Source organism: Notolepis coatsorum (assembly GCF_963971535.1).
Source record: "Notolepis coatsorum genome assembly, chromosome: 15".
In the NCBI taxonomy this organism is placed as follows: Eukaryota; Metazoa; Chordata; class Actinopteri; order Aulopiformes; family Paralepididae; genus Notolepis; species Notolepis coatsorum.
The window spans coordinates 7245982-7267707 of NC_140179.1; positions in this window are offsets into that span (position 1 = coordinate 7245982).

The window sequence follows — 21726 nt, forward strand, 5'->3', positions numbered from 1 at the left end:
AGAACAATCACAAACTGAGAAGGTTTAGTCAAGGTTTAAGCAAACAACACATTGGATATGTGACATGTTACAATATGACTTACCAAAGAGCAGATAACTTTGCGTCGTTCCAGATGTGAAAAAGGCAGGTGTGGATCATTATATACTGACCACAGATATGTAGGATAGTTCTATATACTGATCACAGACATGTAGGATAGTTATTAGCCCCTTTCGTGACTTTCAGTTTGCAAGCCTGGGGCTTTTGTGACCGCAGTCACTTATTTTCTCATCGCGATCACCCAGCAAAACAACAACCAAGCGTGATCGCGGGGCTCGGAGTGTGTCAAAAACATATCAGATCTGAATTTCAAATATACCCAGCGTACAATATGGGTTTAACACAGCTTCACGATGGGGTCTGGAAGCTCGGAGTTGCTAATAAACATTTTAAATCATTTTCATAAAACGAGTGTACTCACAGAGCGAACCTTGGCAAAATGGCTGGTGCGTCCAGCGATCACTGCGCTCCCTATCGGTCCCTGTTGGTCATTACAACAATACACAGGAGACGCGCTCAGCAGATTCTACCCTGTAATGGCCTATAGGTAATGACCAACAGGGACCGATAGGGAGCGCAGTGATTGCTGGCGCACCAGGCATGCGACAAAAGAAGTTGCAGAAGGAGAAGACGCCATCTTGCTGCCAGAGTTCGCTGTGAGTACCACTTGTGTTTCCTAACAATGTTTTAAACTGTTTATTAGCAACTCCGAGCTTCCAGACCCCACCGTGAAGCTGTGTTAAACCCATATTGTACGCTGGGTATATTTGAAATTCAGATCTGATATGTTTTTGACACACTCCGAGCCCCGCGATCACGCTTGGTTGTTGTTTTGCTGGGTGATCGCGATGAGAAAATAAGTGACTGCGGTCACAAAAGCCCCAGGCTTGCAAACCGAAAGTCACGAAAGGGGCTAGATAGTTATATGTACTGACCACAGACATGTAACTGTTAGGGTAGTTATGTACCAATCACAGATATAGGATAGTTAACTTTTTATACGTACTTATGTTAATTTATGTATCGTAAATGTCTATCGTCGCTTACTTTAGCAACAATCAACAAGCAACAACAATCGTTGAGCCATTTAAACTCTTACTGGTCCACTGGCCTATTTAGGAAATCCCTGAACATGAACTTGCATCGGGTTGTGATAGATTATTAGTTACTGGGTATTTCAATTCAAAGTACCGTATATATTTGGTACAATTTTGAAGCTAAAAACTATCACCCAGAGGCCAAAGCCTAAACACCACCAACACGTCGTAGTCCATAGTAAACTATAGCTCAATACAGCAGAGACACCAGTATAGCATCACTTGAAAAAAGTGTAAGACATTTTAAAACATTGCCTACCTGGCATTATCCAGTTTGATAAAAGATAAGTGATGGTAAAGGAGTGTAGGGCCGCATCAGGCCGCGGTCGTAGAGGAGGAATGATGACGCAGCTCCTTATGTGGTTACAATGCGCATGCGTGCCGAACGACGTCGGACAGACCACCGCGACAGTTCCGGTATTCTGAACGTCGGAGGCATAGATATATATAGAACACTAGATAGCTTGCCCGTGCTGCCGGCCAATGGAGAGCGACGTCACTGAACCGCCGCCATCTTGCTCCAGTTAGCCTTGAGTGAGAGTGAGTGAGCTGCACAGACAAAAATACTCATAACTCGCTGAAATATTGACGGATTTACAAACGGTTTGGTTTATTACAAGCATTATTAACGTGGCTATGATTCAAGCAGTTTGTAAAAAAAAAAAAAACATCTTTAATTTTTTTTTTTTATAAGTATGCAGTATCATAACTACATATTTGATGTTTATATTGTTTGATGTTTGATGTTTGATGTTCTCTCGCACTCTCTCCAACCGCACGTCTCAACCGAGCCTGGTCAAGGGGGAGGGGCTAGACCCAATGTGGAGTGACGTCCCCTCTCTGCCAATCAGCGCGCGGTCTGTGTGAAGGCGCTCCCATACTCGGAAAGTGACGCGCACACTGACACGCTGCGCACACGCTTCTGATTATACTCCGTATTCGGCCCGTGTGTTTATGGAGATTAATTGATTGAACATTTTATTAACAGATTGCAGAATGGGTACAATACAGTACAGCTCAATACACACAAAAGGGGATGCAGACCAGAGAAAGACGTTTGTCTTGTTTACATCAGGGTCCCTCATTTTCAATTCTTCACAAAAGTGTGTTGCCTGGAAATTAAACACATTTTCAGATATGGATTAACCAGAGGCACACACTGATGACATCATCAAGGCATTCCTGTGTACAAGTTTCTATAAATAGCCACTGATTCACTGTGCCCCTTGATCCACTGTGCCCCGGTCTCCCCTGTCTATCTGTATGTCGTGTGTCTGTGTCATATATGTTATGATGAATTGAAAATGGGGGACCCTGATGTAAACAAGACGAAAGTCTTTCTCTGGTCTGCATCCTCTTAACAATTGTATGTATTGAGCTGTACTGTACTGTACCCATTCTGCAATCTGTTAATAAAGTTTTCAATCAATCAATCAAGCAGTTGTTTTGTATTGAGCCGTACTGTATTGTAGCCATTCTGCAATCTGTATTAATACGTTTTCAATCAATCAATCAATTTGCTTTGACATTTTTTTTAACGTTATTGCCATAAAACAGAACGCAGTTAGTTTCTATGCACCCATCACCCCTGCTCCCCAATTCCACCACATCCTGAATATCCCCCAGGCTTACATGAATAACCTTAACATCCTCCTTGTTGCCAACGTTCTGTAGAGTATTTTCAGCTGGAAGGCTCGCATATAGGTGTCTATAGTTATTTCATGTATATTATTGTATATCAAATGCCAAGGAAGTGGTATCAACAAGTTCTTCCCATTTTTGTTGCATCTTATACGGCAGATGAAATATACCCTTTGGTCTTTAGATAAAAACGGTAGATCTCCTTATTTATTTTTGTCTTTTTGGACCATTTATTATTTTTAATATAGGGTCTGCAAACCATTATACATTGACGCTTTTTTTCCATTTTCTTGGCAGGGATGCGAGAAGTTGATTGTAGCTCATTGAAACAACCTGTCCAAACCTGAACATACTGTACAGAGCGTTGGCAACAAGGAGGATGATAAGGATCTGGGGCATTGAACGGACAGATGAGTGTATGTTGTGTGGAAGAGACAGAACATTTGCCACACCTTTTTTGGTACTGTCCTTATGTAGTCCGTTTTTGGAATGGTGTGCAAAACTGGTTATCGAATTGCAATGTCAGTTGTTATATTGATATACAGACTGTACTGTTGGGTGATTTAAAGGAATATAACTGTACTTTTGTAAATATGATTATTCTTTTGGGAAAAAGGTAAATTTTTAAAGCACAATTTATTCATGAATTGCAGTTGAAGATATTCAAAAGGCAGGTAAGGCATCACAGCATAATAGAGGGGCGGTTGGTGCAGGGTAATGACAGTCTAGAGGTGTTTAGGGATAGATGGAGTACCTTTAGGGAGGCTGAAGGGTGAATATACAAGATACATCTTAGTGGAGGATTAGGGGAGGCTGCCATGGGGTTGCGGGGGCTGCTGCTTGATGTGCCTTCGGGTTTTTTGCTGCGTTGTAGCTTGTTCTGCTGCCGCCGTGCGCACACCGGGAATACGTGCACGGCTGTCTGCTGCTCATGTGGGCGGTGGTTGGTGTTTGGGTGGTCTGCTGTTGAATGTCGGCTATTGCGTATTGGCTAGACATCATAACACAGACTACACATATAGAAAGAAGGAATAAAAAACGCTGACAAACAGGATTCGTGTATCAAGGAAGCAACAAAAAAAGCCAGTAATTAATTTTTATACATCCCTAGATTTTCTTTTGATGCGATAGACATTTTGGGAAATGTTTGTTGACAGTTTAATAGTTGTTACAAAGGGTCAGATTAAACCGAATATATATTTATTGCCTGAGATCCCATGTATAATATTTGTATATCGTTTGATATCCCTTGTATATTCTTTGTACATATATACGGAATATCCCTTTAACCTAGTAGTTACACAGCCCATAATATTTCGTTCTCCTATTGGAAGCGATCCCCTGGCGCCACTGCCTTACCCCCTAGAGCTGACTTCAAAGGTACCGACGAGATATGTCTGTACATGCCCAGCTTCTGCCCATGAATACGGCTGGCGAAATACGAATGGTACTATTTGTTCACAGCGCATATATATATGGCGCAAGTAAAGTAGAACTTCCTCTTAGTCTCTTAGTCCATTGTCCCGTTCAGTCTCGCTCAGTTCCAGTTATCCAAGCAACGTCTCACCCACTACGCAACGTGGGCAGAGCAGGGCTCGCATTGCCCCAAGATAGAGTCTCGTGTTATCCTAATACATTTGTTCAATGTATCGTTCGCTATTTATTAGTAAACCTTCATTACGAGTCAAAGACCACGTGGAGTGAGTAATTGTGCGTCTACATAGAGCACTTATTGCCCGTGCTAATAGTATAGTAACGTCAAGTTCAACCGTGCACTACCGCACCGGAGGATATCTACACCGGACCAGCAGCACCACGGAGGATTTACACCCCGCCAGCAGTGCCACTTTCCGGCCAGGACTATTATTCTTCATTCTTCACTAAGCTGCTGGAAGCAGAGAACCGTCTACACCCACCGCTGTGGGATCTACGTGCCCGTGGGGACATCACTCAAGCCCGTCTCTGTCGTACCAGAGACTCCACGGCTCTCACCTGCACGACGCGCACCCTGGGACCAGGCTGCCTATCCCCGCTGACCCAGGGGTGATATCGCCTCCGTGAACCATTGACTTGCATAGAGCTTTGCCCCCCTCTGCTGGCTTACAACCGGTAGTACCCCTTTCCCAGAATATCCCTAGATCTAATTACTTAATATTCACTATTGATTTGCCTGCACATTCTATTTGCCTTATAAGCGCATTCAAAGTAATGTAATCTAATATTCCTTTATGTAATAAATATTGTAAACGAGTATTTGTGTGGAAAACCGTGTTATTGTGGAAGTGTTCTAATCTAATATACTTGTGTACAGTATTGGCCAGTAGTACATAGACGGTAGTGATTTAATGATATCAATACTTGATTAATACAGTCAGGGAATTGTACCCCTCAGTTACAATAGTAGTTAGCCGCTCTGGCAATAAAGACCTTTCTGATTCTGATCTAATCTATCTAATCTACAGACACAGAAACAGGGCTTGGGAACAGGACTGAAACAGAGGGGTATAGAATATACAGCTAGAATGCATAATCTAAAGACATGTTTAGTGGACCTCAAATACTCAAATACTGAGAGAGGCGCGGAATCTGCAGGGGACAGGTGTGTACCTTAACGAGCATCTCACCAGGAGGAACGCGGACATTGCAAGGCAGGCTCGCATCCTCCGAAAAGAGAAAAAGATCCAATCGACATGGACGAGGAATTGTAAAATCATGATTCGGCTAAACGGGAAGACACATGAAGAAGCCAGGGTTGTCACAATTTGAGAGGTGAAGGATCTGGAGCCATTCAGATGACTAACCCATCATGACAGAAGAACAAGGACATGACCGAGTGGGACTGCACACCGATAGAGATGAGTACCAATCGCTCTCAAAAGCTGAATACACAGAACACAAATTACATGATTTTGAATATGTTGACCCAGAAAATCATCTATGTAATGCAATCAATCCAAACTGTGAATACTACACAGAGGAACAATTTAACAACAATGCAGCTGTGTTTGTCGACGGTGACTTGAAATGCAAAGCAGTTGAATATATATTCCATGAAATATGACAGAATCAACAGACGAATATTTATGTGACAATAAAATACAAGACGTTGAATGCGATAGACCCAGAAAGACATGTTTAATTTAGAGGTGGGCATAGATTAATTTAATCTAGATTAATCTATCTGCAATCCTGGATTTAATCTAGATTAATCTAGATTAAAATGGCTAAAAAAAAAAAAAATCTGCCGAAGGCATTCAAAATATGTGTGTTCTACCCAAATAATGACCAGAAGTAAGTCCTTACTTTTTCTTTCCTCCTTATGTTTCTCAGGCCAGGTGGCCCATTACACCATGAGCCCATCTCCCGTTTCCAAAATGCATTACAGACTGTTTGAAAAAGCTGTTTTGCTATGATAATTGGTAATGAAATATCAAAATAATGTTCAATAAGATGTACTTGTGTTTAATAAGTTGTTTTATTCAGAAGTTAACACAAATAAATAATATTACCAGTACAGTACAGTATATAGCACACTCTCAGGAGCAAAACAGAAATAAGCATTTCAAACTTGAACTATGTGACATGGCTTGACTCAATCAGTCCAATCTCTATTTCTCCTTCTTCCACCAGTCACTCAGGCAGACCAGCTTGTTTTATGTAGCGGTGTCTACTTATAGTGCCTATAATATGTTTTCCCGTTGGGTGCCAGACAGGGCCAAACCCTGCCAATGCAAATCAACTGCTCCAGTGGAGTTGCTCAGTGGCCAATGTAATGGTGTCAACTGTGGTTGTACTGGGCAGCTCCCAGGTGTGAATGGAACTGTGTGAATGTGAAGCAGGGCGTTCCTGAAAAAGAGCATCTGTGCTCAGCGAACCTACCCTGGGTAAATAAAGGTTAAAAAAAAAATGAAAGTGGTGTTGATTTCCACATTGACGGGTATGAACTATATCATATAAACAGAACAAGTAAGAAAGCAGGAGGTGTGGCACTTTTTGTGCATGGAGATTTTAAATGTAAACCAGTTGGATATATGACAATGGCTATTGATGACATAATGGAATGTTTAACGGTGGAAATCGAAATGGAAAAAATAAGCAATATAATTGTTACTTGTATATATATACAGGAGACCTGGGTCAAAGATTGAAACATTTACAGATACATTGGATGATTTGTTGAGTAGGGTAAACGGAAATAAGACATTTATTATTTGTGGAGATTATAATATTGACCTACTAAAGGTTTCTAAGCATAAGGCTTCAGCAGATTTTCTTGAATTATTGTATGGAAGAGGGTTATATCCACTGATCATCAAGCCAAGTAGAATAACAGAAACCTCTGCTACATTAATAGATAATATTTTGCCCAATGGTTCAACATAAACAAAAAAGTAATGACAATAGAAAACCATGGATAACAAAGGGGTTAGAGAATGCATGTGAAAAGAAAAACAAACTTTATAGAGATTTTATCAAATGTAGAAAAAAGGCTTCTGAAACTAAATACAAAGTGTATAAGAATAAGTTAGTATTAATTATGAGACGGGCTAAGAAAGATTATTACAATAGATTGTTAGGCGAAAATAAAAATAATATAAGGGGCACATGGGACATTCTAAATAAGGTAATGGGAAATAAATCAGCGTCCATAAAAATGCCTAGCCATTTCATTAGTAATAGTAAGACTATAAAAAACATGAATGAGGTGGTTAATGAATTAAACTATTTTTTTGTAAATGTGGGGCCAAATCTGGCAGATGCCATTCAAAAACACGATGAACCATTACAGGAAGGATGGAGAGGAGATAGTAAAGTACTGCAGTCTATGTTTTTGGGAAATGTCAGTGAAGCAGAAATCATATCCATTGTATCAAAGTCAAAGAATAAGATATCACTATTTCTTGACTATCCATTGAATGGGATAGATATGATTATAGTGAAGAAGACAATTGCATTGTATAATCAAACCTCTGTTATATTTGTAATCTTTCTTTTCAGACAGGTATTTTTCCAGACAGGATGAAGGTAGCAAAAATCATGATCCAATTCTGAGCGGCGTTCTCACTCGCTGTCTGAGCACAGACACGCAGCGCATTGCTGCTCCTAAACTTCCCCTACCTGTTTCTGTATGCTGCATGTAAACACACAGTCACCGTGACTGACGTTAGTCTAGTCAGAGAGACCTCCGTGAGCTGATGTTAGCTACTGTTACAAAATGACCCAGTCAACTATTCACTTTTAGTTTAATACATGAGGCATTGTGTAACGTTATCCAGCTGGCTAGCTACTCATAGCTCCCGACATCAACAACTGCAAGTGTCCAGTTACATCGCATGAGGGCTGCAGCGCTGCTGACTAGGGTCCAGGTGCAGGAGAATCCTTTCATGCTGAATGTAAGAGTTTAGGGTCCAGCTGTAGCGCCGGAGAATCCTTGCTGGAGCTGGAGGCCACTCGAGTATACACACAGACAGTGGAGCTGTTTGCAGACAGCGAGGTGGCGATGTCTCGCAGATAATACAACTACAAGTATGATTATATAATATATATATTTTATTAAAAAAAAAATTATAAAATAATAATTAAAAAAGAAATTATCAAAAAAAAGTTGGCAGGTAAGAAATCTGCTTGGCGGGTAGATTCTTCCCATCTACCCGCCACTGGCCGGTGAGTCAAAAAGTTAATTTCGCTCCCTGTATAGACCAGTGTCATTGCTCTCACAGTTCTCGAAAGTGCTTGAAAAACTGTTTTCGCATAAGTTAGATGGTTTTGTGGAAAAGAACAAACTGCTGAGCAAAAGCCAGTATGGCTTTAGGCAAAACAGATCAACAGCGACTGCCTTAATGAATATTATTGAAGAAATAACAACAGCAACAGATAAAAGGAAATTAACAATAGGGGTGTTTATTGATTTAAAAAAGGCATTTGATACCTTAGATCATAATATTCTAATTTCTAAATTACGTTCATATGGTGTGAGAGGAATGGTTCTAGAATGGTTGAGTAGTTATCTCCACAATAGGCAACAATATGTGCTGTTGGCAGATGTCAAATCTGAGCTCATGAAAATTGAATGTGGGGTACCGCAAGGTTCGGTTTTGAGGCCCAAACTTTCTTTTTTATATTAATGATATTTGTGATGTTTCAAAACTATTACAGTTTGTCTTGTTTGCTGATGATACCAATTTCTTTTGCTCTGGAAATAATTTAAAGGAACTAGCTGAATATATTGTGTATGAAATGACAACGCTAAAGAAATGGTTTGATGTAAATAAGCTATCACTGAATCTGAAAAAAACGAAATTTATGATTTTTGGCAATCGAAAACTAGATGAAAATATAGTACTGACCATAGATAGAGTTGATATAGAGAGAGTTAATGAATTTTGTTTTATTGGTGTGATTATGGATGATAAATTAACATGGAAATCGCACATAGCACACGTTAAAAAAAGATGTCCAAGAGTATTTTTGTTATGAATAAAGTAAAGGATGTGTTAGAGTATGAGGCAATGAGAACACTCTACTGTTCACTCATCTCACCTTATATCAGTTATTGTGTTGAATTATGGGGGAATACTTATGGGACCAATATAAAACCATTATATATACTACAGAAGAGGGCTGTAAGAATCACACATAAAGTGAGTTATCGAGAACACACAAATACATTTATTAAATCTAGAATAATTAAAGTTGAAGACATGGTTAAGTTTCAAACAATGTTAATTATGGTTAGGGCAAGAAATAATACACTGCCAGAAAAACTACAAAATCTTTTTCATTTAGAAAGTGAGTTTAGTAGGAGAAAATACAATTTTAAACATCAGTTTGCACGTACCACACTTAAACAGATGTGTCCTTCAGTTATTGGTGTAAAGTTGTGGAATTCTCTCCATAGCGAGCTTAAGGGATGTAATAGTGTTTATCAATTCAAAAAAAAATAATAAAAAAATGTGTTTTAACCAACAAATGGCATAGTCATTCTCCCCTATTTAAAAACAACAATTCACTCCTTATTGCACAACAACCGATCAGATTTACCAAATGGGAAAAGAAGGGCATACATACATTGGGGGATGTCTTCAACGACGGGGTTTTTGCAGCTATAAAGATATATCTAACAAATTTAACCTCACCAACTCCACTTATTATTTCTATCTACAATTAAGAGCAGCTTTAAGGGCTCATGGAGTCCCATTAAAGGTGCCACTTGAGCACCACAGATATCACAAATTCTTTTATGAAAAGGAGACATCGAGAGGCTTCATCTCTGACTTTTATCGTCACTTACTTACGTCCTCATATGATGTCCTTCCTCTAGACTTAGTCTGGAAGAAGGATATACCAAACTTGGAAGTAGATTTTGATTGGGATGAAGTTTGGGCAAACGTACGGCTGTCATCACGCAACCCGGATCATCAACAGATTAATCTTAATTTTATTCATAGGACTTACTTAACTCCTAGACGTTTGCACCTAATGGGGCTCAAACAAGACCCTCGATGCTCCTTATGTTTAAACGGTGATATTGGTATATTTATGCATATGTATTGGGAATGCCCTCCTGTTAAGATATTTTGGGAAGAAGTAACCACGCAATTATCAGAATTTTCTATTTCTGACCATACCTGTACTGCCTTCTGTATTGTTGTTGAATGATGTTTCTCAGTTAGCAGCCTCTATACAGGTAAAGAGACTAATTTTGTCCGGTCTTACGGCTGCTAAAAAGCTGATAGCATCACGCTGGATTCAACCGGATAAAATGTGCCGGAAGGTATGGGTTCTTACCTATCTCGATGTGATTTATCTAGAGATATCTACCGCACAAATGTTAGGTGGTAATGAAGCCAGCATAGCAACCTGTTAGATGTGGTGGAGAGGATAAAGGATAGCATATGAATTTGTAATTCCTGGTTTTAAACGGAATAATGGATGGATTGTCCAAGAGGGGGTCCTGAGGGGGGGGGGGGGAGCAAGCAAGAGCACATGTATTGTATTGTATTTATTATGTGTATATCTTTTAATCTACATTTATTTTGATTTAAGTACTGGACTGTCATTGTTATTATTATGTCGGTCATAGTCCTGTGATTTATTGTGGATTTCTACTGTTAATGTATTGTGTGTCTAGTTTTATGTTAAAAAAGGGTAAATAAAAAACATTTGTTCAAAAACAAAAACTTTAGTCAGTATGAAAATCAAATGTGATCTGAATAGTGAGATATTTTCTTTTTTTTCTCTTTTTTTATTCCTTGTTATTATTATTAAAATTTTTCCTGTTTAACTGTGGATTGTGTGTTTCTTGTATAATGGTATAAAATTATTTGTGTAAATTAGGTTGTACGCCGACCATTAAGTAAATACTTGTTTAGTTTAGGAATAAGGGGCAGGTAACTATAAGATTTATTCTTCTTCCTGCTCCTTTTGTCCATGGAATGATATTTATGATTGTGTAATGAAGAAACTATGATTGTATGATTCCATGTGGCAAATACAAACTCTGAACTGAACTGAACCTATTTAACTTGTTGAAAAGGACTACAATATGAGACCTTTAAAACTATACCTGTTTCAAACCGTATCATTCAAATGTAACAATCTCAGAATGCTTGGTCTCTTTTAAACAAGGAGAGATGATTGCGGTGCTTCTGCATGATAATTCTAAGTATTCTATTAGGGCTGGGCGATATAACGATAACGATAAATATCGCGATATATTTTAATAATCGATATCGAATATCGAAGAAAAAAAAATCAAATTTTTTTTCTTTTCTTTTACTATTTTTTTTGACCTGCAACACGGCAGTTTTAAAACCAGAGACAGTGGACAGACTTGTCTTTCTTGCCTGCAACTTAAAGTAATGGCTTTGCTTGTCCAAATGACAATACTGACCAAATTGAGATTTATTTTTCTCTTGTCCATTTATTTTGTTTGCTTTCTAATTTAAAATACAGTTTGAAACCGTCTGTACACAGTAGGTGCTAGCAGAGCTAGACTCCAGCCACGAGTCACGGTGCACATGTGCGGTGGTTTGTCCACCAAAAAAGCGCCAAAAGATCGAAAATAAACTAGCAGAGCCAGAACTGTTCAACTCCCCTGGAGCCACAGCCAGCAGAGAAGCCGGTTTACTTTCGCTTTTAAACCAGCTGCAGCCTGAGAACTGGAATGTGAGGGGATGTAACACTAAAGATGGCGGCAACGACAAAGAATTGCTGCAAAATAAACATACATCTGTTTAATTTTTTTTTTTTTTTTTTAACTTATAACAATTTCGATAATTATCGATATAGAGAAATATGATAACATTATCATATCGTTATCGCGATATGATTTTTGGCCATATCGCCCAGCCCTATATTCTATACAAAAAGAAAGAAATTCTGTGCATGGCTTATAACATACAACTTTCTCTTGGGCATTTCCTGGTTGTAGCACCTGGCTGGTGCTATAGATAACATTTAGCCACAAGGTGTCACACTAGAGCACCAGCATGTAATTTATCCAATCAGGTGCATTCCACGTGGATAAATGAGAAGTAGGGTAGGCTGGTAAAGCTATGCCTTCTAAAGTGTGAAAACGGAAGTACAGGAAGTACCGGCTACAGGCTTTCCGGTTTCGACAAAACAATTATAGAAACGTGTGAAGTGCACAATATTTCCTCGTTTAAGCCACTGCAACGGCTTTGCCTGAAGAATTTACTACATGACCGGGACGTTCTAGCTTGTTTGCCGACAGGATTCGGGAAAGGTTTGGTCCGTTCGGAGGCAGCTTCCAGGGGAAGTACATACACAAAATATCTAAGGAAATTAATAAAGGGAAGATGATTAAACAGAAGGTTTTGAAGATACAGTACTGAATTCTGCCATCCGGACCCATGCTATTTGAAATATTATTATAGAATATAGAATATGAGGCCTATAAATTACCTTATTATAGCCAACTTGCACATCTATGGATCGGGCCAAATCTACTCTTTCCAAATGGCAGAGTTCAATTTGGATTTAGTATCACCAGGTGTGCATGAAGAACCGAGAATGAAATCTACTGTAAATACAGTCAGCTTTTTATTTTTGCGACAGGTCCGCCATTTTGAATCCGTTCAGCGCGGATTGTTGCTAAATGTTCACGGAAGGTACACACTAACTGCGCTCCAATATATGCCAATAACGTTCAGTTTTGTGATATAGTATCCCAAGAAATAAAAAAAAAATTCATACACAAGTCATTTCCTGGGTACTGTAGTTTTTCGAAATTTCAACGCTCATTGAGAGCTCTGGATGCCCTGTGCTCATATGACTACAAAGCATCATCACTCGGCGATTCAAAATGGCTGACCTCCGTGAAAATATTATCACATTTCAAAAACTAAAATCTCACTAATAACACTTTAACCTATTGTTAAACAAACGTATTGCTGAAAATATTCACTATGACTGCTGTTGTGACATGGTTAGGATGTTTACTCTTGGATACATTTCAAGAAAAAAAAACTCAACATTATGTCATACAGTCTAGAGACAGATTGATTTATGACGTGATGTCATCTGCGGTCCGGTACCGTACCGGGTGGAACAGTCGCTGAAAAGAATACCTTGAGGTGATGGGAGCAAGTCTGGAAGTGGAGGGGCCTTCTCTTGAAGAGGCCAAGCCTTCTCTGGAGGATGATGTGCCTTTTCTGAACTCTGAGAAACGTTTTCTAGAAGAACTCCATCTGGTGCAGTGTAAGTCAGTTTCCTCTTCAGCCTATGTGTGTTCTCACTGTACTGCTCAGGTTCTGAGTCAGATTCAGAAGTCGCCATGCGTTTGCCACTTGAAGTTGGTGACCTGCGCTGAATGGACGTTTTGGATTCAGCAGATTGTCCGTTTGTCATACAATCGGACTCATCAGAAGTGTCCTTGCTTTCGGTTGTGGTTGGAAGTCTCCTCTCTTCGCACTTGCGTACATTCTTTGCAAAATCGCCATCATCACTCTCAGACAGGGGAGGAAACTAACTTTTTGGCTTACCAGTCAACTGGCGAGTAGATGGTTTTTTTTACCAGCCAAAAATAAATCTCTAATTGTGATAATTACTTCTTTGTATGTCTTTGTCTAAATAGATTTTCAATCACAGTAATAATCACACTGTCTCTACTCTTTAAAATATTTATTAGCATAAAACATTAATAACAGTGTCTCTACTCTTCACAATATTAGCATAAAACATATTAACATGAAAGAGGGAACTATTCTGGACTGGGTTGGGCTGAACTGGGCAGTGAAAGATGCTGGGCTGGAGAGGGAAAGTTGGGCTCGTCTAGATTGGACTGGGTTGGGCAGTGAAAGATGCTGGGCTGGACTGGGTTGGGCTGTGCTGGGTTGCACTGGACTGGGTTGGGCAGTGAAATATGCTGGGCTGGACTGGGTTAGGCTGGGTTGGGCTGTGCTGGGTTGCACTGGACTGGGTTGGGCTGGACAAGAGATGTTGGAATGGACTGGACTAAATACTGGATTGAGCGGGGCATGGTGAGTGTTAATTTTCCCCCTTCCTCTCCCAAACTGTTCCTACAATTGTTTTATGTTGCATGATGATCATGAATACATATCAACATTATCTGTCTATCCTCAGTAAATACTATCAATATAACACTCCTGACTTTATCTGGTATTTTCAAACACACACACACATTGCCCCTCCCCCAGTCCCCACACAGAAAGGGAGTCTGCCCCCCCCTCCTCCTCCTTCCCCAGTCCCCTCTCCTGTTCTCTCTCAGGGTTAGCTGCTTAGCTTAGTTAGCGTAAGCAGCTAACGTAATGTTAATTTAGGTATTTAACGCGACATGGGCATAAAGGAATGGCGACGATGCAAAGCATGTTAAGATGCATTTGACCCGTTGCGGGAAAAAAACTGCACAGACTCATATCGGGTCGCAAAATAGGCGCTCTGTAGCCCTGCTCTGCTGTACAGAGCTACACAGCGTTTCACACTACTGGGCGGATACGACTCGCCGGATTTTCAAAATAAGAGTATCGCAATATGAACCGATCCTTTTTCGTTTAGTTTTCTTTACTCGCCAGTGTGGCTAGTGGTCTTCATGAATCACTCGCCAAACATAAAAAATACTCGCATTTGGCGAGTAAAATGGCCTAATTTCCTCCCCTGCTCTCAGAGTCAGACTCGGGTAAAGGAGGACTCTGCGATAGGCTACGTCTGACATGTCCTCGCCTTCTTCATCCTTACAATCTGACTTGGAGGGAGATCTTCGGAAGCTTTTTGGAAATTAATCAAGATGTTGAGTAATCAGAACTGTGTTCAGTTTCAGAGGTACTTAGGTCCCCATCACATTCAGGGTCAGACTCAACTTCACATGAAGGTGTCATCTGTGGCCTCGGGTTCTGATCCGCGGTCTGAATGTCGCTGTCCTCCTCCTCTGGGGCAGAAAAAATGGCACAGTGTGCATAATTGATGTTCTTCGCCTTTAGGAATCCGTTGAAAGAGTCAAACACCTCTATGTCAGAGGAGGCAGACGCCGCTGCTAGTTTTGAGGTGGAGTCTAGATCCATGGATTGTTCACGTTGCAGATCTTCATGTTCCAACCCTTCCTCTTTAAGTGAAGCTTCAGTCTTCACCGCACTTTCACACTGTGAAGAGTTAAAGAGTGCATGTTTAGAGGATTCAGTACATTATAGGTTCAAATCTCTGATTCATAAGTCCCATGCATACTGATGTGGATACACAGATACTGATGCCGGTACTGAGGTGATACCAGGCTAAAATACTGCAGGTACTGAGGGTGATACCAGGCTAAAATACTGCAGGTACTGAGGGTGATACCAGGCTAAAATACTGCAGGTACTGATGGTGATACCAGGCTAAAATACTGCAGGTACTGAGGGTGATACCAGGCTAAAATACTGAAGGTACTGAGGGTGATAACAGGCTAAAATACTGCAGGTACGGAGGGTGATACCAGGCTAAAATACTGAAGGTACTGAGGGTGATAACAGGCTAAAATACTGCAGGTACGGAGGGTGATACCAGGCTAAAAGACTGCAGGTACTGAGGGTGATAATAGGCTAAAATACTGCAGGTAGGGTATATTTGCGGTTGTGAAGATAATCTAACTCACTTGGAGTGTGAATGTGATATATCACAGGAAACTACTCAACCTCTATATATACTAGAGAATAGTCAGATTTAACTTCAGTTAGTAAATATAGAGAATAGTCAGATTTAACTTCAGTTAGTAAATATAGAGAATAGTCAGATTTAACTTCAGTTAGGTAAATATAGAGACTAGTCAGATTTTACCTCAGTTAGTAAATATAAAGAATAGTCATGTTACCTGTTTGTAAATATAGATAGAAAATGTAATTGCAGTTAGTAAATATAGAGAATAGCTACTAACTGATGTTTATATGATATGGACCTGCCGTATGACTCCTACAATGTGATTGTAAGGAGGAAAAATTATTCACACATCCTTACATGAACATATTCTGTACACTATGTTCTCAGTCACTCTATAGCCATAAATGGACTCCTGTCTCTGCTCAGTATCTGCTTCTGACACTATAAGGCCTATGATATATAAACAGCAATGGGAGATGTACCTTATGGACTAATATGGACATAGACGAGACACAGTATATGCATCATGAGAACTTACATGTCAGAATTTACATGTTAAATATGTATCAAGTAATATGACTCTCTTTGTCTGTGAGATATAAAACATTACCGTGTTACGGTCTCTTCTATCCTCTGCTCAATTTTGGGGAAATATCTAATAGCGATTTTTCGGACAGATTGCGATTCAATTTGCACACACACACACACACACACAGACAGATAAAGGAAGAATGGCTTATAGTAGACTTAATGATTGTAGAATATTTCAGCTAATGAAGTAAAATGTTTATTATCATATTTGGGTCGGCGCGACTTCCGGAGCGAGAGTTCTCCTCCGCTCCAATCCGCTCCGCTCACAGTGGTTTAACACTGATGTAATATACATGTAGTACAATGCCAAAGCAACAGGTGGCGATGTACAAACATGAAGGCCATTTTCAACCAATGAGAAGGGTGAACCGTCACTCACATCCTGCTAGACCAAAGTATATTCCGCCATTGTTGTTGTTGTTAGCTTACATGCTAACGTGAATGGCAGCGACCAATGAGAAGGGTGACCCGTCACTCACATCCTGCTAGACCAAAGTATATTCCGCAATTGTTGTTGTTGTTAGCTTACATGAATGAATGAATGAATGAATGAATGAAAACTTTATTAACAGATTGCAGAATGGGTACAGTGCAGTACAGCTCAATACATACAATTGTTAAGGGGATGCAGACCAGAGAAAGACTTTCGTCTTGTTTCCACCAGGGTCCCCCATTTCCAATTCATCGTAACATATATGACATACATGACATACAGATAGACAGTACTGCTACATCTATACATTTATGACATACCAGATTTGCAATTACAGTACTGTATTTGTGATACAAAAAGAGTCCAGAAAGAAAAGAGTATATACATTAGGCGTAGAAACTGTACATTGGATTGGGTAGGTGGGGGTGGGACTGTACATTGGAGGTGGTTGGGGGGGGGGGGGGTAGGAGTGGGGGGGGGGGGGGGGGGGTGGCGGGGGTTGTGTTCGGACATTTACAGGGGCCAGTTTCGAGTTGCAGTCTCCCTTAGGTGTGAATGTAACGTGAATGGCAGCTACCATAGCATTGTGGCTAGGCTAGCTACCATTGCTTAGTAGAGCTAGTTGAATGGATATTACGTTATTTAACATTGCAGAATGGGTACAATTACAATACGGCTCAATACAAACAATTGTTAAGGGGCCCAGGGGGTGTAGACTGTTGTAGTTTGGTCAAATCAAGCTAATTTACATCATGCTCCAAAAAGAAAAAAAATCTGCAGAGCGAGCTGTGGAGCGATGTAGAGCGGGGAGCGCTTGATTCGTAAATGAAGGTGAGCGGGGCGGAGCGCTGAGCGGCGGGATCAACATGATCGATTAGCGGAGCAGAACAAGCCGTCTAGAGCGAAGAGCGGATTTCTCGTCCGCGCCGCTCCGCTCACATGCTCTGCTAGGGATGGGCATTTGTAAGAAAAATTCAGGGCCCTCATTCATCAACGTGACGTGGAAAATGTTCTATTTCCCCACTTAAGCACAGAATTTAGAATGAGTGCACGCACAAAATAAACGGGATTTACCACACGTGCGTACGCAGGTTCTACGCACACCTGTCATGATAAATATCACCTTGGCCCTGCGCCGAGGCTCGTGCACACTTTCACGTATTTGCATACCAGAACCGCCCCGATTAACCATATACGGTAATGGACCACCCCCATGAAATGTGGAAAAGTGGACTAAGCCGAGGGTGTTGTACACTGTCGGATATTATATCTATTAACTTCCTAAAAGACCATTGCTGCCTGGACACCGCAAACACTAATAAAGACCATTAACCACTGTTTTGCCGTTGCCCGTTAGTGTCATTAATGCATGCTGGAATAAGAATGCCTTTCTTCATTTATTTTTAATATTAATAATTATTATAATACAATAAAAGACAGCTCCGTCTTTTAATACACATATATTGTACAGTAACGTCAAATAAATACTACAGTCGCCGCTGAAATAAAGGTTCTGCACGCACATACCAGCAGTGATCTACAGCATAAAAGATAGCCACTTTATAATACTATTCTGAGTAGATAATTAATCTGTATCGCAACAGAGTCACGGATCTGGTCGGGGCAGGTAGCATTATGTCGGGAAAATCCTTATGAAATAAACAAAAGTGAATTCAAGAATTTAAAAACAAAGTTTAGCATATTAAATCGTTTTATAAGCTTTCTGAGTAGATAATTAATCTGTATCGCAACAGAGTCACGGATCTGGTCGGGGCAGGTAGCATTATGTCGGGAAAATCTTTATGAAATAAACAAAAGTGAATTAAGGAATTTAAAACGAAGTTTAGCATATGCGTGCGTGCGTGCGTGCGTGTGACTACTAGTCTAATAGTAGAGACTCAGCCCCCTCCCCCCCCCCCCTCTGGACCACCTCCTAGTAGAGACTTCTCTAGGAAGAAGACGAAGATGAGGATTAAGGCGAGACACTGCAGGTGAATAGGCAAATATACTTTTTTTGTTGATTGAGATTGTTATATTTTGCTTCCTAAACATGTCTTCTATGAAACTAGTGACAATAAAACGTCAATGACACACATTTAGTTGTTCATTTTACTTCATTTTGCCTTATTGCATCCATAAATGTCCACATATTTAATGGGGAAGTGCCTCATTTGCATATATAAACATACATTTCAGAAAACTTGTCTCTACTAGGAGGTGGTCCAGAGGGGGGGGGTCTCTACTAGGAGACTAGTGGTCACACACACACACACTGTGGAACAGTGTCTGTCTGTCTGTCTGTCTCTCTGCTGTCTGTCTCTCCGGCTCTGCAGCTGGACCTTCTCAAATAAGCACGGAAAAGCTTTTAAGCTCATAGCTCCAAATTGCGGTACAAATGAAGGAGGTGTCTCGGGTAGTGGACTCTAGTTAATATTATGTTCTCTCTGCAATTAGACTGCCCCTCATTCATTCATTCATCCCTATCTGATGCTATCTCTGAAAACAGTTCCTGCGAGCGCAGTCAGTGCACCCGATAACGCTATATATATAAACCTGCATTAATTCGGAGAGAAAGACCTATTCCACATGCTATTTAGGGTTTGACAATAATTACACTAATATCGCTATTTCACAATGAACTATAATGAATTACGGGGGTCATACAGAACACGCGCCAGTGTCTTTATTTCCGCGTTGAAACGAATGCATGTACTGAGGAGCGCTTGTGCCGTAGTAACGATATTCTACCACTGGGCGTCAGCTAAGCATGCTCAGAGCTGTGCGTACACATAAGCACGAAGTCAAGTTCAAGTTGAAATTGATGAATCCCACTCTTTGCTTAGAAATGGTCGTACGCACAGCTTAAGCACATATCTGTGCGTAAGTCACGTTGGTGAATGAGGGCCCAGATATTGATTGCATGCTATACTCGAGTGATTGTGAATTACTGTACAAAATAAATGTATTTTCCGGTGTTTTAGACTTTGCAGATCGAAACTACCCGTTGTATTAAATTAATTGATGTTTAACTTGTCCCCGTGTCCAGTCCTTTCGGTCACTAGCCCCACCCGTTCATTGTAAACAATGATGCATGTAATTGTATTAACGTTATTGTATGTTGTAGCTATGTTATACATTCTGAATGGCATTAACGTTAGTTGGTTAGCTAATGTTGATAGCATTGAATAACATCAACGCTAGCTGGCTACAATGAATCCTCACAAGCTGGTTCAAGTTCTCATAGCTGCGAGTATTCGCATAGCCGCGAGTAATCGATTACTCACGCCCATCTCTATTCCCTACTATTGAAACTCCGCTGTTTTCTGTCTGAGCAGGGTTAGCAAGCTTAGCTTAATTAGCGCTGCGGCTAATGTTATTTTCCCCCGACGTGGGCATCAGGAATGACGAGAATGCAAAGCTTGTTAGACGCATTGGAGTTTTCACTGCACATAGAAAATACGACCAAATAGGCACACTCTGGAGCCCTGCTGTAACTAGGGATGCACGATAATGATCGGGCCGATATCAGCAATTATGACGTCATCCCGATAACGTTATTAATAGCTCCGATAATATATAATAAATTTTTTGGTTAAAAGAAATCCGTTGTGGGTGGATTTGGATGAAGGGCGCTTGTTTTTATTATAGCCTCCTCCCGTTTTGCCAGTACTGTGGTATGACTGACAGCGTGTGGTTTAGGAACAGGGAGTTTTACACAAATCCAGCGCTCCCTTTCTTGGCTGTGACGTAGTCACGTTACATTCGGAGACAGACAGTCGATCTGCCAATTACGTCCCTCCGCTTGCACCCACCTCTTCTTACCACCAATCAGAAGCTCTCGTTCGTTTATTTACCTCCGGATTGTCTGCCATTATTCTACTCGGAGCTATAACGTTAGCTGCTCCCCGCCAGCCACATTGACAAGTACCAGCGCTTATACATTGGCAAATGTCTTGTTGCACTTGTGGCAACGAGCGTTGTCAGCATCGACTTTAGTAAAATAGACCCAGACTTTTTTTGAGGAATTTAAACGTCGCAAACTAATCTTGTTGGCCGTTTTCTATCTCTCCTCCCTCGGTCTCTCTCTGCCTGCGCGAGCCGGCTGTGCTCTTACACACACTCACTCACACACACACACACACACACACACACACACACGCACACACGGGTGCTGTCGAGAGCAGAGCTGTCTGAGTGAGTGAGTGAGTGTGTGTGAGTGTGTGTAAGAGCACAGCCGACTCGCGCAGGCAGAGAGAGACCGAGGGAGGAGAGATAGAAAACGGCCAACAAGATTAGTTTGCGACGTTTAAATTCCTCAAAAAAAAACTCCATAATTTCTCGAGTACCGATAGCAGTACCGATGACGTCTGAGCTTATAAATACTAAAAAAAATAAAAATAAAAATGTGATTAAAAAAATATATATATATATATATATATACATTTAAAAAAAAAATTATAATACAATAAATATCGGTTATAGATATCGGTTATCGGCTTGAGGAGCATAAAGTTATCGGTATCGATATCGGGGTCAAAAAATCAATATCGTGCATCCCTAGCTGTAACGTCTTCACACACGTTTCACGGGCTGTTGTTGTTGGGCGTATAGCTACCTTGGGCTACTTCTGATTGGTGAGCAATGAGAGCACAGCACTTCTGATTGGTAAGCATGACTGACAAGCAAGAAAATACCTTGAATCAGACTCGCTGTATAACGTATCCCAAATAGCAGGCTTTGCGATTTGCTAATCGCGTAATTTCAAATCGCGATTTCGATTTAAAATGTATTAATCGTTCAGCCCTAATCCATAT